This window comes from Sminthopsis crassicaudata, chromosome 2, assembly GCF_048593235.1.
Source record: "Sminthopsis crassicaudata isolate SCR6 chromosome 2, ASM4859323v1, whole genome shotgun sequence".
Taxonomy (NCBI): domain Eukaryota; kingdom Metazoa; phylum Chordata; class Mammalia; order Dasyuromorphia; family Dasyuridae; genus Sminthopsis; species Sminthopsis crassicaudata.
This window is the reverse complement of record NC_133618.1, coordinates 456678557-456699597: the sequence shown is the minus strand read 5'-3', so window position 1 is coordinate 456699597 and position 21041 is coordinate 456678557. Positions and strand designations below refer to the sequence as shown.

At 39.3% G+C, this 21041-nt stretch overlaps 1 protein-coding gene and 1 long non-coding RNA gene across 2 annotated transcripts in view; one reads left to right on the top strand and one right to left on the bottom strand.

Moving 5' to 3' along the window:
- LOC141557367 (uncharacterized) overlaps positions 1 to 6778 on the bottom strand; it is a 50966-nt gene extending 44188 nt beyond the window's left edge. Inside the window, exons 1-2 of the long non-coding RNA XR_012486773.1 lie at positions 5539 to 6778; positions 4155 to 4228 (exon numbers count right to left, since the gene is read on the bottom strand). This is a non-coding gene — a long non-coding RNA (uncharacterized LOC141557367). The remainder of the gene's footprint in view (positions 1 to 4154; positions 4229 to 5538) is intronic.
- The window catches only part of ASTN2 (astrotactin 2), a 1161487-nt gene that overhangs the window by 923054 nt on the left and 217392 nt on the right, over positions 1 to 21041 (top strand).

The following is a 21041-nucleotide window of genomic DNA, read 5'->3' as shown; positions in this document are numbered from 1 at the left end:
AGAGAGAGAGAGAGAGAGAGAGAGAGAGAGAGAGGAGTAAGGAGTGGGGGAAAGGAAAAGGTTTTATAATGCCCTCCCCTATACCCTATAGTCTTTCAGCCTCTGAATTCTCCATAGAAAGTAAATGTTTTGTTTCTCTTTTTCTCTATTTCCTATCTCTCTGCTATTGTCATTTTTTTTTCCTTTTTAACCTTCAGTCAGTCTTCTCTCTTCTTCTCTTTTGGTTTCTCCCTTCTCCCCTGTGCCTATGTGTTTTGGGTAGTAAGAGAAAGCTAACATTAGGGTTCTTTCTCCCCTTCAAAAGCTCCTTTGATTTTTTTCTTCCCTCTTCAGTATTTCTTTTTTCCCCTACTTCTCCTTTCCATTTCTTTTTCTTTTTTATTTTTTTTTTTTGGTCTCTGGGTTCTTTCTCTTCTTTGTATCTCTCCTTGTCTCCTCCCCCCTTTATGTTGTCTCTTTTCTTTCCCACTTCTGTTTCTTCTTTCAGCCAAAATATAATAGCTAGCCTCTGTCACTTTGACAGGAGGCCTGGGGAGCTGTGTACTGGGTCATCTTGGCCTTAATTTCCCACCCACTGCCTATGGGCTTTTTGCTAGTACACATGTCTTTTCTCACTCAATGGGATTTATTTTAATTTAATTTAAATTTTTTTTTTCCTTTCCTAATAGACAGGATCATTGAAATTATAAGAGAACTTAATACCATAATATGATCCCTCCTCATTCTAAGTCCTACCCCCATTCTCATCCCCCCAAAAAAGAAAAGTGTTAATTTTTACCAAAAAGATAGTCATATAAGATCTCATATATTCATCTATTCTTTAATAAAAGGGGACCTATATGCTGGTAAATATGGTAAGTTAATTGAGGATAATGGAGCAGAAGCCAACTCTTAGGAACATCTGTCGCCATGATGCACATGTTGTCTTGAATCATTCACTTCATATGTTCAAGGCATGTGAGGGGGATGGTGGTCATGGAAGTGCGCATTCAGACAACTAAGGTCTTTCAGTCTTTCAGTTCCCCATAGTAATAGATGGTATTGTCAAATTAAGGGGAAATCTGGGAGAAAGATATACTAATGCCATGGAAGATATGAATCTTCATTCCAAATAGATATAGTGATGGGAAGGTCACCTGAATGTTAGATCCTGAAGATTCTGGGTGCCCCTTTTTGAATTTCCAGCTATTGTTCCATTGCTCCCTAGAACAATGTTATGTTGACTAGAAAAATTTCCATATATGATATCCTATCCATACTCACCTAATCAGTTGCTATACAGAAATACATATTCCTGGATTTATGTAGACTCCTCTGTGATTGTTACTATGCCTTCTATTAGTTTGTGATTATTCCTGTACAATTGTACTTATACATCAAGTTGGGATGATTAGTGGGAAACATTTGTGTGTCTAGGAGACTTACATTGTGTCCAAAGTCAAATGGACTTCTATTAGCCTTCATTGCCTAGGGAGCTATGGAGCAATTACTTAAAGAGAGACCACTGATCATTTCTTAAGATGAAGAAGATATAGTCCATATGTAGGAACTTGGACTATTTCACATGAACATGATTATTTGTATACCATTGAATCCCTATTATCTATCTGTCTGTGTGTTTATGCAAGGAATTAGACTAGATTCTAGAGATAAAAATGTAAATAGCATAGTATTTGCTTTCAAGAAACTTACATTCATTCCATTGCTTTTGAAAATGAGGAAAATACATGAACATACAGAGATAACTATAATACAAAGTAGATAATATTGAGAAAGGAAAGGAAAGATCTATGTAAAGTACGTGGTAAAATGGAAATTTGGGGTTTCAGAATGAGAATACCAGATATGAATCCTGGGTGTGACTCCTGTGTGGGGCTGGATATTCTGGATTTCGATTTCCTTATTAGTAAATTGGGAAGGTTGGACTAGGTGACTTGAAAAGACTCTCACAGATTTAAATCCATGATTCCATGAACAGTGTAAGCCTTTTCCAAATTTGGAGAATCATCCAGGACCACTCAATAGCACTATAATTGTTGGTTCTAACTTTAGCTAAGAAGATAAACAAGATCTTGATCAAGTGAGAATTACTACTACTGTCATTGTTAGAATTCCTAACTCAGCAAAGTTGTCTAAGACTGGATGTCTCATAAGTACCTTCTAACAGGTTTCATTGTCTGAAATCAGTATGCTCTTAAGCAAAGGGAAGAAATCATGCTTTCATATTACCAATGGGTTTCTTGCCAATGATACTATAGTGAAGTTATCTTTGAATGATTCTACTTTGCTTTTGTGGGGTAGAATTCATGAATTCCCTAAAAAAACTCAGAAAGTTTATATACATGACCCATACCACATTAGTTTAAAATAAGTTAAAGGCCATTTCTCATACCTAGGGCCAAAAAAACAAAGGTAGCAATTAGAAATATTTCGATGGTCTTGGTTTATGTTTTCTAATAACCAGGTGATATTTGTCTTTTATATATCTGTTATTATTGACTTAAATCATCAGATAAAATATTTGTGTTACATTTATATGCATATATATGAGTGCATACTTATGTAAATGTATACTTTACCTATACATCAGATACAACAAAGTACAGTGTATAGAGTACTGGAGTTGGGAGTTAAAAAGACCCAACTTCAAATTCAACCTCACTTACTATGTAAGCCTGGACATAGCTTATTCTCTGTATTTGTCAGTTTCCTTATCTGTATACTGGGGGGTAAAAGCATTTACCCCCAAATGTTGTTTTGGGGATAAAATGAAATAATATTTGTTGAGCACTTTGGATCCCTCATAGTATAATATAAATGACAGTAATTATCATTGTTATCAACCATTATTAATTGGTTATCATCAAAGGCATTTTATAATTGAAGCAACGTTGCACTAAGGGACTAGGAGTCAGGAGATTTAGAGAGGAGTAGTTACTGTACCAAAAGATTGAAGGTTATTAACTTTGAGAGTTGTCAGAAGAAAGTAGATAAAGCCTGAAAGGAGATGAACATGGCCAGATAGAAATGGAATGGACAGAAGGAGAAAGTTGAATCAGTTGTAAAATTCCTTAGGAAAAGAAAAAAAAAGAAAAAAGAAATAAGATCGGCCAGTTAAAGTTGGAAGGGACCATAGTGATCTCCTATTTCAATCCTTTTATTTTATAAATAATTCAACCAAGGTCCAAAAACGTTAATAGATTACAAATCCAGGTCTTCTGACTCCCACTATCCCTATTATAGCATATTATCTCTTAAATTAAATGGACTGTTTTAAAGATTATAGAACATAGATTGATGGATCGGGATGGACCTTAGAAACCATCTTGTCCAAATCCCCCATCTTATAGTTGAGAAAACTGAGCTTCACGAAAAGGAAGTGTGTTGTTTGCTTATCATCACAGGCAGGCAGTGATGTACAACTAGAGCCCATAGTTTGTGATACCAAGTCTAATGTTTGGACTACATTATGCTTCTAGCAATGACTGTTCTACTCCAAAGCAAAAACGGAGAACTCCGAGCCAGAAGGGACAGAAACATGGTAAGGGAACGGAAAAAGAGGAAAAAAGATGCATTAAAAGAATGAGGCTGAATGATAAAATGTGTCAAAATGATATTTAATTAAGAGACAGTAAGTCCACCAGCAGGACTATATTTAAAATACATACTTTAATATAGAGATCTATCAACCAACCCATCAGTAAGTGATTATATAGAAAGAACATTCTTCAGCCTCTTTTCTTTCATTTCCAGGTGCTACCTGGCTGTAAATATGAAGATCTTTGATAAATATTTATTAAGTGCTTACTGGCTGTATAGCACTGTAGTATGCATTAATAATGATGTTAATATTAATACCTCAATTATTTGGCTGGTTATAGTTTTCAATTTTTTCATTATAATTATCTCATTTATTGTTCATTATTATCTCATCTGATCTTTATAGCAACACGAAATAAATTCTATTATTATCCTACTTTTACTGATAAGGACAGTGAGATTAAATGATTTGTCCAGCTTTTACTCTGCTAATTTGTCTGAGGTAGGATCAAAATTCAGGTATTCCCGATTCTAAATTCAATGGACATGACTTGGAGAGGTAGCCTAGTGTAGTGAATGAAGCATTGGACTTGGAGCCCTGGATGTGAACCTACCTCAAGCTGTTCTCAGACCAGCTGAACAGAATCAGGGCAAATCATTCAGCTTTCTGTGTCTTCCGTTACCTCATCTATAAAATAAAGCTATTGGATTAAATGACTTTTAAGGTCCTTCCCTACTCTACATCCATGATTCTATGACTTCATCTGCCCCTTTTCTAATTGGGAGTCAAACCCTTCTTTTCCCAAGGCCCATGTGTCTCTCCATTGTTTATACTTCATTTGTTTGGAAGATGGGCAGTGGTGAGGTGGAATACCCAGTGCTATTATGCAAACATTATTTCTAGGTTTATTTACAATCTAGGGATATTTTGCTTCATGGAAAGATTTCTTTGAATAAAATGAGTTAATTATGTCTTTGACCAAAATACACAACAGATTCTTGGAGGTACTTTGAATCCCCCATTAATACAAGTTAGCTTTCTGGGCTTCAGCACTTTTTTTATCCTTTTGTTTCCAACTGTGGCTTTGCATATGGAGTTCCAAAGAAAGCAAGGAGAAGAGATTTCTATTCTAGTCTTTCCCTCCTCCTACGGATTAACCTCCACTCCAATCTGTGTGATGTGGTGGGAGTCACTGGGGGCCGGCCTGGAAATTAATTATGGGATCAAAAGCAGATCCCCTCCTCTTCCTGCACCTCTTTTCCTTTATGTAAAATGAAGAGACTGAACACAAATTGCCTCTAAAATTCCTTTCACATCTAGAATTGTTGGTCACTCTCTTCCAGGGTTTCAGCTTCCCAGTGCAATATTGCTGTATAGCGATTTTGTCCCTCTTATCCTTACCTTTTTCTGAGTTTATCAAGGCTGTCTAAAGCCAGTCACCTACTCCACATGCGCAGTGGGGGCCAGTTCACAGTCCCTCAGACTGTGGGAGCGCCTCCCACTCTGTCTCCGCCCCTCAGCCCATTTGCCATAACGGGGCCGCAGGCCCACTACCGGAGGGAATAAGCACACACAAATTGTGTTCACGTAGATGTGTCTACACCGGAACTTTTCAAACACTTTACAGACCGATTTTCCCCACGCTGACTTGGGGCGCGCTGCAGCGGCCCTCGTTCTGTAGCCAGGCTTTCGGTGCTGGGGCTCGGTCCTGAGAAGCCCGCCTCTGACGGGAGCATTAAGCTCTCCCTTCTCACACTCACTGGCTTGTTAAGTCTCCAACGTCTCCCTGGGATCGACTTTACTTATGTTTCTTATCTCAGACTTTCCTAAAAACGTAGAAAGGGGCAAAAGGGACTTAATGACAGTATAAATCACCTACTGACCAGCCATTTTTTCATATACACCAAAGGAATCCACTAATGTGTGCGCTTAACCAAAACTGACGAACTGTCCTTAAAACAGAGGGAAGTAACTAATGTCTGACTGCCGCTGCAAACCTGAAAGGAGAATGCTCAAACTTCGTCACGACGTGGACCCCTTTCCACAAGTCGCTTAGGAAATTTGTGTTCCATATTACAACCGGTCCGTGGCCGTGTCCGCGGTTAGAATGCGCGGGCTTGCGTTAAACTTCCGTCCCGGCTCAGCGGCACATGAAGTGCTGGGCCTACGGTGAGAGACTGAAATTCAAGTCTACAGAGGCTGCCTGCCTCAGTTTCCTCAGCTGTAAAATGGGGGACACTAGCACCTCCTACCAAGGTTGTTGTGAGGGTAACACAGACATGGCAGGTAACAGGCATTTAATAAGTGTTTGTTCCTTTCCCTCGGTTAAACGAGACTTACAGTGTAAGGGGCCGTGGGAGTTAGTAGTGGTTCACATCCTTTCCCCTCAGCGGGAATCAGGACAGGAGACTGAACTCGCCCTGCGGGCTTGGGGCCCCGGGCTTCGGAGAAGGCTCTCACTCTGCCCCTCTCCCTTTGTGCCGTTCTCTTCCTCGCGAGGGCCTCTGGTTTTAAACATGTATGGGTCACATCTGGATTGACCTTTACAGTTTGCAGAGTACCTGACGCACATCAGCTCATCCGGGCCTGCCCTGACCAAGGCCCAGTGCTAGTGCCGTCCGAGGCAAGGCCGGAAAGTGCGGAGTCAGACCCGGCCTCTCGGGTACAGGAGGAGGCTCCCAGAAGTAGTCCCGGTGACTCACAAAGGCAGTGAGGCTCGGAGGAGGCGAGAGGGGTCCGGAGTTAGGGCGCCCGGGTTCACATTCACTGCGCTATTCACCGCGGGCTGACTGAGGCGGGCTTTAAAGCCCAGTTGTTGTCTGTGAAATTTACAATATGGTCTAAACGGCTCCTGATTGGGTGGCTGACTAGGACAGTCTGAATACCGGCGGGGGACAGCCGTTAGGCTCCTCACAACCTCCAAAAGTGATGGGGGGCTTTCGGGCTTTGAGCACAACCCGGAAGCTTCCTGAGCAGTCCCAGAAAACGCTGCTAACCTCGACTTCCAGGGCACAGCCCGAGGCCGGACCCGCTGCCTCCGCCTCGGAGGGAAGCGCCAATGATGGCCGACAGAGGGCGCTCGCACATCACGCAACGTCCTGCGAGGGCCCGAGCGCGGAGCAAGGAGCGGGGGACGCTGCCAACTGACCTTTCTCCAATAGTTCACGGGTTGCCAGAGCAGCGGAGGTGTCAGCAGCGAATGGTCCCAGCTTCCCAGTGGCTGAGGAGGAAGGCAGGGGGCACCCGAAGGGGGAAAACACACTCAGGGAAAAACACGCCGCCTCAGCCGGCGCAGGCTGCACGACTCGCCTCGCCGTCTGTTAACCGTTTATGGACGGAGAGAGAGATTTCAAATCCAAAGGCCCGAGAAAGCATCTGACCCCCGCACTTACAGGGAGGAAGCGGGGCCCAGAGAGTTCTAGGGACTGGGGGAAAGTGACTCGGGTAGTGGAGAGGAGAGCCGAGAGGAGAGCTGAGAGCAGAACCCTGTGTTCTCTGACGGAGACCCGAGAAACCATGGGGGGGGGGGGGGGGGAGGAGGGAGAGATTCACAGAGACAGAGAGAGACAGAGAGAGACAGAGAGGGAGAGAGAGACAGAGGAGAGAGGAGAGCAGAACCCTGTGTTCTCTGACGGAGACCCGAGAAACCATGAGGGGGGGGAGGAGGGAGAGACTCACAGAGACAGAGAGAGACAGAGAGGGAGAGAGAGACAGAGAGGAGAGAGGAGAGCAGAACCCTGTGTTCTCTGACGGAGACCCGAGAAACCATGAGGGGGGGGGGGGAGGGAGAGACTCACAGAGACAGAGAGAGAGAAAAACAGAAACCGAGACAGAGAAACAGAGAGACACACAGAGAGAGAGAAACAGACAGAGAGAAAGAGATAAGACAGAGACAGACAGAGACACACAGGAAGGGAGAGACAGAGACACAAAGAGGTAGAGAGACAGAAAAGGATAGCAAGAGAGACACAGAGACAGGAGGAGAAATACAGAGACAGAAAAAGACATACACAGAGACAGAAACAAAGACACACAGAAAGTGAGAGATAAAGAGACAGAGAGGGAAAGACACAGAATGTGATACAGAGTTAAAAAACGAAATAAAGAGACACAGGAGACAGAGACTCAGAAAGACAGAGACAGACACACAAAGAGAAAAGCAGAGAGGGAGAGGGGAAGAGAGATAAGGGAGGACACAGAGTCTGGGGAGGGACAGATCTAAAATCTTGCTCTATCTCTTCTCATTTTATCTTGATTCCTTAATGAGGCAAGCAGCATGACTTATTTTTCAGTCGGGGCCCCAGATGGAGATGCCCGCAGGCAGCCCTCCTTGTTGGACTAGTCACTTCAGCAGTGGCGGTGCCCTAGAGAGAGCTAAGTCTTGTAGAGGACGTGGGCCAGGCAGCCTCAAGGGGCCGTGCAGTAAGAAGCCAGAGATCCAGATTCACCCATCTTTGCTCGCTGATGTGTCTTACAGGCCAGAGGTTTGAAAACACATTTCTAAAAGTACACAAATCCTTTTACTTTCGTCTACATTGCATTTAAACCTGATCTGTGAGTTGCTCAAGGTCGGAGAGCAGGGGCCTCCTCAGGTCTGCCAAGACCTAGAGCAGGGGCGGGATACAGAAGAAGTCATTAGTAAACACACCAGGCTACAGTCAAAAAACAAAAATCTTTCTTGGTAGAGGAAAGGGAATGCTATGGTGATCCTGGGAGCCTCATCTTCCCGCTGGGGGAAACATGACTGGTCTGAGACCAGGAGAAGCATGTTACATAACTGAACAAATATAACACACTTCTTGGAATTTGAGAGTCTTCAGCTCTTTTTACACTGATAATTAGGAAATAATTTGGAGGCTGAATTCAATGCTAGCTTAAGGCAACTTCTAAAAGGCTGGAAATGAAGCTACCAATGAAACTAGCTAAACTATCCGCTTAGAGCACTCTTCCCCCACCCCATTCCCTCCCAATGCCCTCCCAAAGCCTTCTGCCTTGGAGAAAAGTGCTGAAATAATTAGGGGGTTTTCCATCCAATCTCAGCTCTGAAGCTTACTAGCTGTGTAACCATAGACTTTTCTTTTCCTTTCAGAACTTGATGCTCCAAAAGCTCAGTCATAGACTTTCTATGAGTTCTCTCTCTCTGTCTCTATCTCTGTGTCTCTGTTTATCTCTGTGTCTCTCTGTTTCTGTCTCTGTCTCTGTCTCTCTGCGTCTCTCTCTTTCCATCTTTGTCTCTGTGTCTCTGGCTTCATCTCTCTGTGCCTCTCTGTCTCAATCTCTCTGTCTCTGTCTCTCCTCTCTGTCTCTCTGTCTCTCTGTCTCTCTCTCTCTCTCTCTCTGTCTCTGTCTCTCTCTCTCTCTCTGTCTCTCTCTCTCTGTCTCTGTCTCTCTCTGTCTCTCTCTCTCTGTCTCTCCTCTCTGTCTCTGTCTCTCTGTCTCTCTCTCTCCTCTCTGTCTCTCTTTCTCTCTCTCTCTCTCTCTCTCTCTCTCTCTCTCTCTCTCTCTCTCTCTCTGTCTCTCTCTGTCTCTGTCTCTGTCTCTCTCTCTCTGTCTCTCTGTCTCTGTCTCTCCTCTCTCTCTCTCTCTGTCTCTCTCTCTCTGTCTCTCTCTCTCTGTCTCTCTCTGTCGCTCTCTCTGTCTCTCTCTGTCTCTCTCTCTCTGTCTCTCTCTCTGTCTCTGTCTCTCCTCTCTGTCTCTCTTTCTCTCTCTCTCTCTCTCTGTCTCTGTCTCTCTCTCTGTCTCTCTCTGTCTCTCTGTCTCTGTCTCTCCTCTCTCTCTGTCTCTCTCTGTCTCTCTCTCTCTCTCTCTCTGTCTCTCTGTCTCTGTCTCTCTGTCTCTGTCTCTCTCTGTCTCTCTCTCTCTGTCTCTGTCTCTCTCTCCTCTCTGTCTCTCTCTCTGTCTCTCTCTCTGTCTCTCTCTGTCTCTCTCTCTCTCTCTGTCTCTCTCTGTCTCTCTGTCTCTGTCTCTCCTCTCTCTCTCTCTCTCTCTCTCTCTCTCTCTCTCTCTCTCTCTCTGTCTCTCTCTCTCTCTGTCTCTCTCTCTCTTCCTCTCTCTCTCTGTCTCTCTCTGTCTCTCTCTCTCTGTCTCTCTCTGTCTCTCTCTGTCTCTCTCTCTCTCTCTCTTTCTCTCTTTCTCTCTCTCTCTCCCTCCCCCCATCTCTGTCTGTCTCTGTGTCTCTGGCTTCATCTCTCTGTGTCTCTCTGTCCCTGTCTTCCACTCCCCTTTGCTCCCCCCCCCCCAATCACTTCATCAGCAATCATGAATTTAACTATCATCTCTATGCAGACTCCCATTCATCCCAGATAGCTCCAGTCTCCCTCTGGGTTCCAGTCTTGCAGTCATTTTGGACATTTTGAACTGGTTATCCTGTGTACTATCAATCTCCTCGGGTTATAAAGAAAGCATTTATAAAACTTGAAAGTGCTTTACAATTGTGAGCAAATAGTAATTTTACTATTAGATATCATTGAATGACTTTGATTTAAATAAGGCTTATCAGGTCCAAGAACAGCTCTTAAGATGTTAACTATAATTTTCCCCAGTCCCATCCTCAGATGCTTAGAATATACTATATCCCTTCTTAAATGTAAGATCACCATGTACCTTAAAGATGATCTAGCCTGGGGGTTCTTAAATTTCTTGTATCTTGAATCCTTTTGACAGTCTGGCGAAGCTTATTGATTCTTAGAATAATGATTTTAAATGCATGAAATAGTAGAATTGGAGACAGCTAAATGGTACGGTAGATAGAGCACTGGCCCTGAAATCAGGAGGATCTGAGTTCAAATATGGAATCAAACATTTAATACTTAACTAGCTGTGTGACCTTTGGCAAGTCAAATGACCTTAATTGCCTCACAAAAATAAATAAAACAGCAGGATTGCAAAGGAAACCAATTATATTGAAATTACAATTAAAAATTATAAAAATAAAAAATACAAATTTTAAATGCCCCAGGTTAAGAACTCCTATTTAGACTAAACCCATAATTGAACCAACAATTTGATTCAATAATCATTTTTAGACACCTGTTATTTGTCATCATCTTTGAATACTAGATACTAGAAATACAAAGCCAAAGCCAAAAAAGTCTCTCCCCTCTAGAAGCTTATATTCACCTCATGTTAGAGATGAAGATTCCCAAATTAAAAATAGATTAAAGTGCTTTGACAAAGGTCACACAAATATTTAGTAACCAAATTGGAATTTAAACCCAAGTGCTCTGCCCCTAAATCTGTAGCTCTACCTAGTAGCTCTCTAGAACATAGCTTTTTCAGTTTATATTCACTCTTCCTACTGTGTAATCAGGTACCATAGCATAAAATCTATTCCCTTTCAACAACTGGAAGACTTTCTGAGGGCAGGGAGCAAAGTGAATCATAGCAGGGATAACATAAAAAACTCTTATCAGAAGAGTGAGGCCCCAGAATGGAAGTTCCAGAGATGAAAAGATTAGAACTTCTCAAACTTGACTTTTGGTTTATATGGTGTATCACAGACATTCCCTACATGGTTTTTTCCCCCTTCACTTTTTGTTTCCAACAATCTTCATGAAGTTTTCAATGTAAGTATTATTATCATTCTGATTTTATAGAGGAGAAAACTGTCTGGGAAAATTTATGCAACTTGCCTGGGATCAAACAGCCAATATGAGTCAGAATTGGGAGTTGAACTCAGGCCTTCTTGGCTCTAAGACCAGATATCTATTCATAAAGCCATGCTGTCTCTCATTCTCTTGCCATGTTCTAAATATATTTCTCTGGTGAAACAAAATAAGAATAAGCAGTTGGCATACTGGAGTCAGTGTCAGACCTCAAGTTAGGAAGACTCATCTTCCTGAGTTCAAATCTGACCTCAGGCACTTAATAACTATGTGACCCTAGGCAAGTCACTTTATCCTGTTTGCTTCAGTTTCTCATTTGTAAAATAAGCTGGGGAAGGAAATTGCAAATCACTTCAATATCTTTGCCAAGAAAATCCAAAATGGGGTCATGAAGAGTCAGACATGACTGAAATGACTGAACAACAACAAAAGCGAGACAGACCCATCACCCCCATTTGTAGATGAAGAAACAGAATTACAAAAGTTGCCAGGTTTTCCCAAAATCACCATTATAAAGTAGTGTGAGACCTAGAAACTAGGCTTTTTTTTTCAATTCAATAATATTTTATTTTTTCAAATACATGTAAAGATAGTTTTCAACATTAATTTTTGTAAGACTTTATGTTCCAAAAATTTCTCCATCCTTTCCCCTTCTCCTCCCCAAGACAACAGTCTTATATAGGTTAAATATGTACAAATTTTTAAAACTCATTTCCATATTTGTAATGTTGTGCAAAAATCAGACCAAAAGAAAAAAAAGCATGAGAAAAAAAAAAGCAAGGAAAAAAATACAAATACTATGTTTTGATCCACTTTCAGTCTCCTTAGTTCTCTCTCTGGATATGACTGGCATTTTCCATTTCAAATCTATTGGAATTGCTTTGAATAACCACATTGTTGAGAAGAGCATGCCCATTACAGTTGATCATTACATCATATTGTTGTTACTGTAAAAAACGTTCTCTTAGTTCTTCCCATTTCACTCAGCATCAGTTCACATAGGTCTTTCCAGGCTTTTCTGAAACCAGCCTGCTCATCAATTTTTTATAGAAAAGTATTATTCCCATTACTTTCAAATATCATGACTTATTCACCCATTCCCCAACTAATGGGGATCAACTCAATTTTCAGTTCCTTGGCACTACAAAAAGAGTTGCAACATTTTTACACATGATGGGTCTTTTCCCCCTTTTTTAATGATTTCTTTGTGACACAGACCCAGTAGAGACACTGCTGGATCAAAAAGCGTACACAGTTTGATTGCCCTTTGGACATAGTTCCAAATTGCTTTCCAGAATGGCTGGATCTATTCACAGTTCCACCAACAATGCATTAGTATCTCAATTTTCCCACAATCCTTCCAACATTTATTATCTATTCCTGTCGTCTTAGCCAATCTGAGAGATATGAGATGATACCTCAGATTTGTCTTAATTTGCCTTTCTGCAGTCAACAGAAACTAGGGTTTCTCATTCTAAAGATATGATCCTTTCCCATTTTCCATGCTTTCTCAATATTAGCCAGTTAAAGTACTAGATGGTTCAGCCTCACTCAGCCTATTGACCCCAATATTCATTCACTACTGATTTTGCCTTACTTGGGAGGGACTTTGGTGAATAGAATTCTGGTTTAAGGAGTTGGATTTCAGTTTATTTTTCCAAGTTATCTGTATAGGGACTGACTTTGAACCAGATATTTTGCTTCCATCTTGTTTGTTGACTCTCTATATAAAACAGAAATGATCACTATGGTCTAAAGGGGGTAAAACAGTTATATTCTAGTTGCCACTCTCTTCAAAAACTGTATAACTATAAGAAATTCCTGAACCTCAGTTCCCTCAGTTTCTTCACCTGTAAAATAAAAAAGTCAAACTGGATAGTAGATTCTATTCCTACTCTAAAGGCTTGTATTAATCTATGGATCCTAGCCTTAAAAGTTAAAAAGTTAAGTACACCCAGAAATGATTCCTTTTGATCATGTAGAAATCACTTCATCCCTCCCTCAACCTTCCTATGAATTTCAATTTCCTCATTTGTAGAGATGGAGTAAAGCATATTTCTTACATCACTAGATTTTTGTGAGGGTAAATACTTTATAAACTTTAAATTGCTGCAAATATCAAATGTCTTATTAATAAAATTTCATTACAAATTAAAATGGGAGTCAACAAGGTATAGAGAAAAGATCAGTCCTGTTTCTGATGTTCATTGGTTGTTTGATCCTGAATAAGTTACTTGATTTCTCAGTACCTCCAGGCAAGTATCTAAGACTAGAATCTGAAGATCTGCATTGATAGTGGGAATTTCTTTCAGAGGGATAACTGGTCCATTCTATAAAGTGATGCTAATGACCAATTTTGGCCAAAGTCAGGAAGAGAACTAGCAATCCTGTTCTCTTCCTGTCCGATTCAGGGAAGCAGGATAGCTTTTACAAGTCTTCTAAGGGCATTCTTCTTCCTCTTTTCTTAAACCAGCTGAACATGTACCCTGCCATAGATTGCTGAAGCTTTTTACAATGCTATTTCCCCATCCCCCCCACTCCCCACTTTGGCTGAGTCACTATGATCTTTGCTTTGTTTCGCACCAACAGTCAGAAGGAGGAAGCAGGCTCAGGAGGCACCTGGTAAAAGGCAGTGATGCAGAGAACTAGGTAGTGGGTCATTTCAGCAGCAAGGTGGTTTTCTTCCAGTGTTGTTGTTTGTTTCTGGGGATTGAGTTTTCAAAACCAATAGGATTTATTTCTGGCTTATCTAGTTCTGTCTCCTGAGCCTTGTTCAAGTTTCCAAAGTTGTTGAATGGAAAACAGGTGGATTTCTGCTTTTATTCTTAAATATGTTTATACTTCTCCTAATTTCTTATGATCTAAGACCACTAATCATATCACATACTCAACAGACAAGGCAAATCAACTATATTCTGCCCCTGGATTGACCTGAAGTCATCAGTCATCATCATTCCTAACAAGATTGTTTGGCTTTTTCCATGCCTTAATTTCTCCATTGCCAAATTTAGCCCAAAAGTTTTTCTTCCAAGCTACCTATGGAAGCCCTTGTATCTGGTATGGTTAGCAAAGAACAGACATAGCAAAGCAACTGATCTTGAAAATAGAAGCCTCCAAGGTTTTAGTGTTGGCTCTATCCCTAAATGGCTAAGTGATATTAGGCTGGTCATTTTTTCTTTCAGTGAAATTCTGGCAAAGTGTCTCTTCTTTCTGAGTGTCTAGTTTAGCTGACTCACAGACCAATCTAATTCTTGGAATTTTGTATCTGATCACTAGGCCAGAAACCTTGTCCATAGGAGACTTCTCCTTGCATAGGGAAGTGCCAAGGGAGGAGTTAGGGGTGGGAGAAGGTTAGAGTGTGCTGTTGGGCACGTGAGGGAGCTGTGTCAGCAAGAGAATTTTGTGTTCTCAGTAATTCTTACTCTGCTTGAGAAGGCAAGATTATTTGGCCCCACTTTTGCTGGCCAAGGTACCTAGAATATAAATAATCATGTGCCCTGAAATTCCATGCAAATAGCAATTATAGAAAACTGAGGTGAAAGTGAATAGCTAGTTTTGGCTATTCCTAAAAATGAATAAAGTTCATCCATCCCTACCATTATAATTGAAGTCAGTATGAAATTGTGCCTCAGGAAGGGTGTTCTAAATACATGCCAATCCCCCCATACACACTCAAGAGAGACAATGAGAGAGACACAGAGACAGAGACAGAGGAAGAAAAGGAGGGAGAGAGAGGGAGAAGGAAAAGGAGAGAGAGAGGGAGAGGGAGAGAGAGAACATTTAAAATCATACAATGTAGCATGCAAAGATCTTGGAATATGGAGTGTTCACATGTCAGAATAGATTTTCAGTGCAAAAAGGGAGTCTTAAGAAAGATGTTAGAATGTTGACTCTAGCCATTTAAAACCAGAAAGAACTTTACAATGTATGGCATTAGAGATAGAAGGAACTTATGAACACAGAATAATGAAGCTGAGAGGAATTTTGCATCATTTAGATAACTTAATGCATAGAAAGTTAGACTCAAAATCAGCAAGACCTGAATTTAAATCCTGCTTTAGACACTAATTAGCCATCTGACCCTGTTTAGGACATTTAAACCTTTCTGAACTTTAGTTTCCTCATTTGTAAAATGAGAAGCCTAGACTTGATGATCTCTGAGGTCTCTTCTAACTCTAAGCCTATGAGCCTCTGAAAATTTAATGTTCTCTATTTCAACCATTACATACTGTAGATTGGGAAAATGATGTAAATGATTTGTCATATTACTTATTACTTGAGTCCCATGACTACCAGTTTAGTACTTCTGGGATGAGTATTATTTTATAGAAATAGTTATGTTTTCATTCAATTCTACATAACCACAAAACTTTCAACCCATTCCATATTCATGCATGAATCCATATCCATTCAAAATTAAGAGGTAAAAGTATAAGATGATATGAGACTAACTTGATGTGATAAAGATAAACTTAGATGGACTCTGGGGGCGGGGGTTAATTGTGAAGAGATGATCTGTGCCAAACAAATTAGTAATTCCCTTCAAATTAAGTGATGCCCAAATATAAAAATCTTTTTTTAAAATTTTATTTATAAATTTTTTGACAGTATATATACATGAGTAATTTTTTTATAACATTATCCCTTGTATTCATTTTTCCACATTATCCCCTCCCTCCCTCTACTTCCTCCCCTTGATGACAGACAATCCCATACATTTTACATGTGTTACAATATAACCTAGATACAATATATGTATGTAAATACCATTTTTTTTGTTGCACATTAAGTATTAGCTTCCGAAGGTATAAGTAACCTGGGTAGATAGACAGTAGTGCTAACAATTTACATTCACTTCCCAGTGTTCCTTCTCTGGGTGTAGTTGTTTCTGTCCATCATTGATCAATTGGAAGTGAGTTGGATCTTCTTTATGTTGAAGATATCCACTTCCATCAGAATACATCTTCATATAGCATTGAAGTGTACAGCGATCTTCTGGTTCTGTTCATTTCACTCGGCATCAGTTGATGTAAGTCTCTCCAAGCCTCTCTGTATTCCTCCTGCTGGTCATTTCTTACAGAGCAATAATATTCCATAACCTTTATATACCATAATTTACCCAACCATTCTCCAGTTGATGGACATCCATTCATCTTCCAGTTTCTAGCCACTACAAAAAGAGCTGCCACAAACATTTTGGCACATACAGGTCCCTTTCCCCTCCTCAGTATTTCTTTGGAATATAAGCCCAATAACAGCAATGCTGGGTCAAAGGGTATGCACATTTTGATAACTTTTTGGGCATAGTTCCAAATTGCTCTCCAGAATGGTTGGATTCTTTCACAACTCCACCAACAATGTATCAGTGTCCCAGTTTTCCCACATCCCTTCCAACATTCATCATTATTTGTTCCTGTCATCTTAGCCAATCTGACAGGTGTGTCGCGGTATCTCAGAGTTGTCTTAAGAGTGGATATAGTTTTAATTTCATCATCTGAGAATTGTCTGTTCATTTCAAATATAAAAATCTAATGTGGAAGTTACTAATTCCCTCAACTTTCCTCTAACCATTATCACAACTAATCACAAGTAGGAAGATGCTAAAGGAAGATGCTAAATTCTTCTTTCTTAAAACCTTACATGAATGTTTGAGATGATTTAAGTGTTTTTGTATTTGAAGTTCTTTCCTTTTATGATGCAAAGCAAGAACAGTACAAGAATGTGAAATGAAATCAAAGAGGTAGAAGGATCCTGAAAAGGAGAGCAGGCCACTTTACTATCATTTCATGCTTTAAATCATATAATCCAGACTTTTGAGGCAATCAGGTAAAACAGTAAGTAGATAAAGTTCTGTGTGTGGAATCAGGAAGATATGAATTTAAATCTTGCTTTAGACAGGAAAAATCTTTTAAGGGTCTTTGAAGGAAAAATAATTAACTCTATTTTGGACATAAGTATTTGAAATGTTTTGGGATATTTATTTTGAAATATTCAATACATAGTTGGCAAAGGTCTGAAGCTCACAGGAGAGATTGGGGCTAATACTAATTAAACCCATAGGAGCTGATAAAATAGAGAGTATAGCTAGACTAGAAAAAAAGATTAGTACAGAATCTTGGGGAGTACTCAATAAACATTTATTAAGCACCTACTGTATACCAGGCACTATGTTAATTACAAAAAAGACAAAAACTCTTAGTTAAGGTACACGTTATAATTAATGAATCAGTGGAAGAGACGGAGGAGGAAGAATCTGACAGATGGAAAGAGAAACAGTGATATTAAGAAAACACAGATGGAGAAACTATCCAGAAAAAAAGAATTATTAGGAGTCTTAAATAAAACAAATAGCCCAAAAAGGATGAGAACAAAGAAAAGACTATCTGATGTGGCAGTTAAATAAGAGACCATTGGAAATTATGGTAAGTACAATTTCTTTTAAAGATGACATTGGAGAACAGCTAGAGGCCATAGTGGATAGAGTACCGACATTGGAGTCAGGAGGACCTGAGTTCAAATCCAGACTCAGACAATATTTACTAGCTGTATAACCCTGGGCAAATCATTTAATGCCACTTGCCTTGCTCCTCACCCCCAAAAAAAGATTAACTTGGAAGTCCAATTACAAAACAATGAGGAGTGAATAAAGACCTGGAAGCAGCAAGTATAGACATTTTTTTTTCTAGTAATTTGACTGGGAAAGAAAGGAGAGGTATATGATATAGTTTGAGGAGATGGTAGGACCTAGTGAAAGTTTCTTAAGGAGGCTTGTAGAAAAGCTAGCCTTGGCAAGAAAAGGGCCAACTCTTTAGAGACTGGCAGATGAGAAAATGATATTATTATAGGGTATGGAGATGATGAGAAAGAGAAAAGAGAGTTCATAGCAAATGTCCTCAATTTTTTCCATAACAGAAGAGGCAAGGTTCTCCGAAAAAAAGGTGGAGGGAGGTAAAGGTAAGAGAAGTTTATAATGCTATCAATTTTTTTTTTGGAAAATCTATAGTATCATAAAGGCAATGGTGACCCAGAATTGTGAGCTAGATGAATAGTGCATGAGATACGCTACATTTAGAAACAGAGAATTTAAGTTGAACTTCTCTCTACCATTTGCTTTCTGCAACTGATTTTACTTCTCTGGGCTTTGGTTCTTTATATGAGAGAGACAGAGAGAAAGAGAGAGAGAAAATTGGATTAAATCATCTTGGAAATATGTATCTTACTATAAATCCTGCAATACTATAATCTGGAGTAAAAATTTTTTTTCTAGAGTACTTAAGAGAATTTATTCTGCTCCCTAGTATGTCCTTTTGAAATGTGGAGAGTTTATTCTGATGGAATTGGCTAAGTCTTATTAAGAAGCTTTACATATTCAATCCTATTTGGATTCAGAGAAACTAATAAACTATCTCTGCAACTAATTACCTTGATAATTTTGGACAAATTACTTAAATTCTCTGGTTCCAGTTTTACAATATGTAAAATGAGTATGGTTGGACTCCAAGATCATATCTAATTTTCATGTGTTTCATGGTCTAATAGAAATGAGATTTATACTCAGAGGACTTGGGGTTGAATCCCGTCTCTGCAATATACTTCTGTGTGAGTTTGGAAAAACCCTTTCATTTCTCAGGCCTCATTTTGCTCATTTGTAAAATTTAGAGGGTTAAACCAGACCTTAAATGAGCTTTGCAGATCTTAATCAATGATCTGGTATCTTAAGATCCCTTTAAATTCAAAATTCTAAGATCCATTTGACTTCTCCTCTCTGAGTTTTGATCTTATTAGTCATAAAATGAATTAGGTTGAACTTCAATTCTCTTGCTTCTAAAACTTTGATTTGACTTCTTTTTTTCTTAATCACAGCACAGGTGGTTATACCTATGTACATGATAAGTTACTTTTCCTCCTATTTACCTAGGTTCTGGATGGCATTGAGTTAGTTCCAAATCCCCTAAACAAAGAGCATTGTGATACTACTAACTTCTGGGTCTCCTCTTAGAGTAATCTCATGCAGAGACCATTGTCTGTTCATTTGTATTTTACTGCTTGTACAGGAATTGGGCAAATCTGAATAAAAGTACCCTGTCATTTCAGTAGACTTTATTGTACACACTTTTGTCAGATCAGCTATTAACTGACCTATACTGGGAGTCAACAGGCATTTGACAAAAGAAAATTAATAAGGTGTTTTGGATGGAGAGGAAATGAACAGAAACTTGCCCTCTTTTCCAGGCTAGTAATGCTGTGTCATAGCACTGATTGGTAACACCATTATACATTGACCACATAGTTTGTAAGATCATAGGACTCTTAAAATTTAGAGTTAAAAGAGACCTTGAAATCATTTGTTCTAAACCTCACATTTTTCAGAAGAAGAAATTTCTCTATTCTGAGGTTCACAGTCACAGAAGTAGCATAGACAAATATAATTACTCTGTACCACTTTTTTTAGGCTAAAGACAAGGAAAATTATACTACAAACATATTCATTAGAAAAGAATATAGATGACATTTTATCATTTACAATGTACTTTTTAAACTGTTACCTTATTGGACTTTTACTATGACTCTTTTAAATTAGAATCTATGTTATTTTGCATATTTTGCAAATGAGGAAACTGAGCCTTTCAGAAACTGAGATGTGCTAAAGGTTGTACAACTAGTGAGTGGCAATATTAAGACTTGAACTCTTGAACTGAATCCAAGAGAGTTGGATCACTGAATGCCAAGGCCACAAGAGACCTTAGAAAGTTTCCTTTCTAAGAAATTATGCTCTTAAACAGATGTAATTGTTTCTAATTCTGTTCCTGCCTCTTTTTATTCTTAGCATGCTTTTAGATAAACTGCACTACAACTTCTTGGGGAAATACTTTCCAATAATATGATATATTTAGTTTTATGAATTCATGATTGGTTTCATCAGCTTAGTTCTCTCTTCACTATTATAGGTTGCAACCCAGCCAAACCTCACCTGTTCTTGGTAATTTTTGTCATATTTTCTTCTAATTCCTCCATTAAGGCAATTCACTGAAGACATTTCTCCTCTTCTTTTAATATATTGTGGATATTAGTACATTTATCTGAAATCTCATGCTTTTGCTTTTAGAAGCAGCTAAGTGATATAAAGATAGATCACTGGATCTCAAATCAGGAAGACTTTTTATCTCACATGCTAGCTGTAACATTGGGCATTTTTTTCTCTTTCTGCCTCAATTTTTTCAACTATAAAATAGGGATTATAATGTCTCCTGGAATAAAATGAAGTATTTGTGAGGTATTTAGTGAATAATAAAGTGTATAATAAATCCAATTTGATACACTCAAAAAGAACTTTTTATTGAGCTTCTACTATATGCCAGGCACTGTATTAAGTGCTGAGGATACAAGGCAAAAAACTGAACTCAGGGTGCTTTCAGTCCAATGGGAAGAGAAGCAAACAAATATATGCAGAACAAGACATATACAGAATAAATAGGAAATAACTAAAAAGAGGAAAAGCACTGGAATTAAGAGGAATAGGGAAAGCTTGTTTAAAAGTTAGAATTATATTTGGGACTGAATGAAATGCAGGGAGAGAGATCAGTAATTGGAATAAAGGAGGAAGAACATTCATGGTATTGGGGACAGCCAGAGAAAATGCCTGGATCCAAGAGATGGAGTGAGTTGGAACAGTTAGGAGACCAGTGTCTGAACTGGTTCAAAGTATTTGTGTTTAGGAGTAAGGGTGGAACGTGAGGGAACTATCTTAGGTTTGTTTGTTTTTTTTTTATAGAGGTGTTTTTAAGAGAATTTATATAATTTTTTTCCCCAATAAGATGTAAATTTTTTCTACATTTGTTTTTAAAATTTTGAGTTCCAGCTTCTCCCCTTTCCTCAAACTCATCTCTATTGAGAAG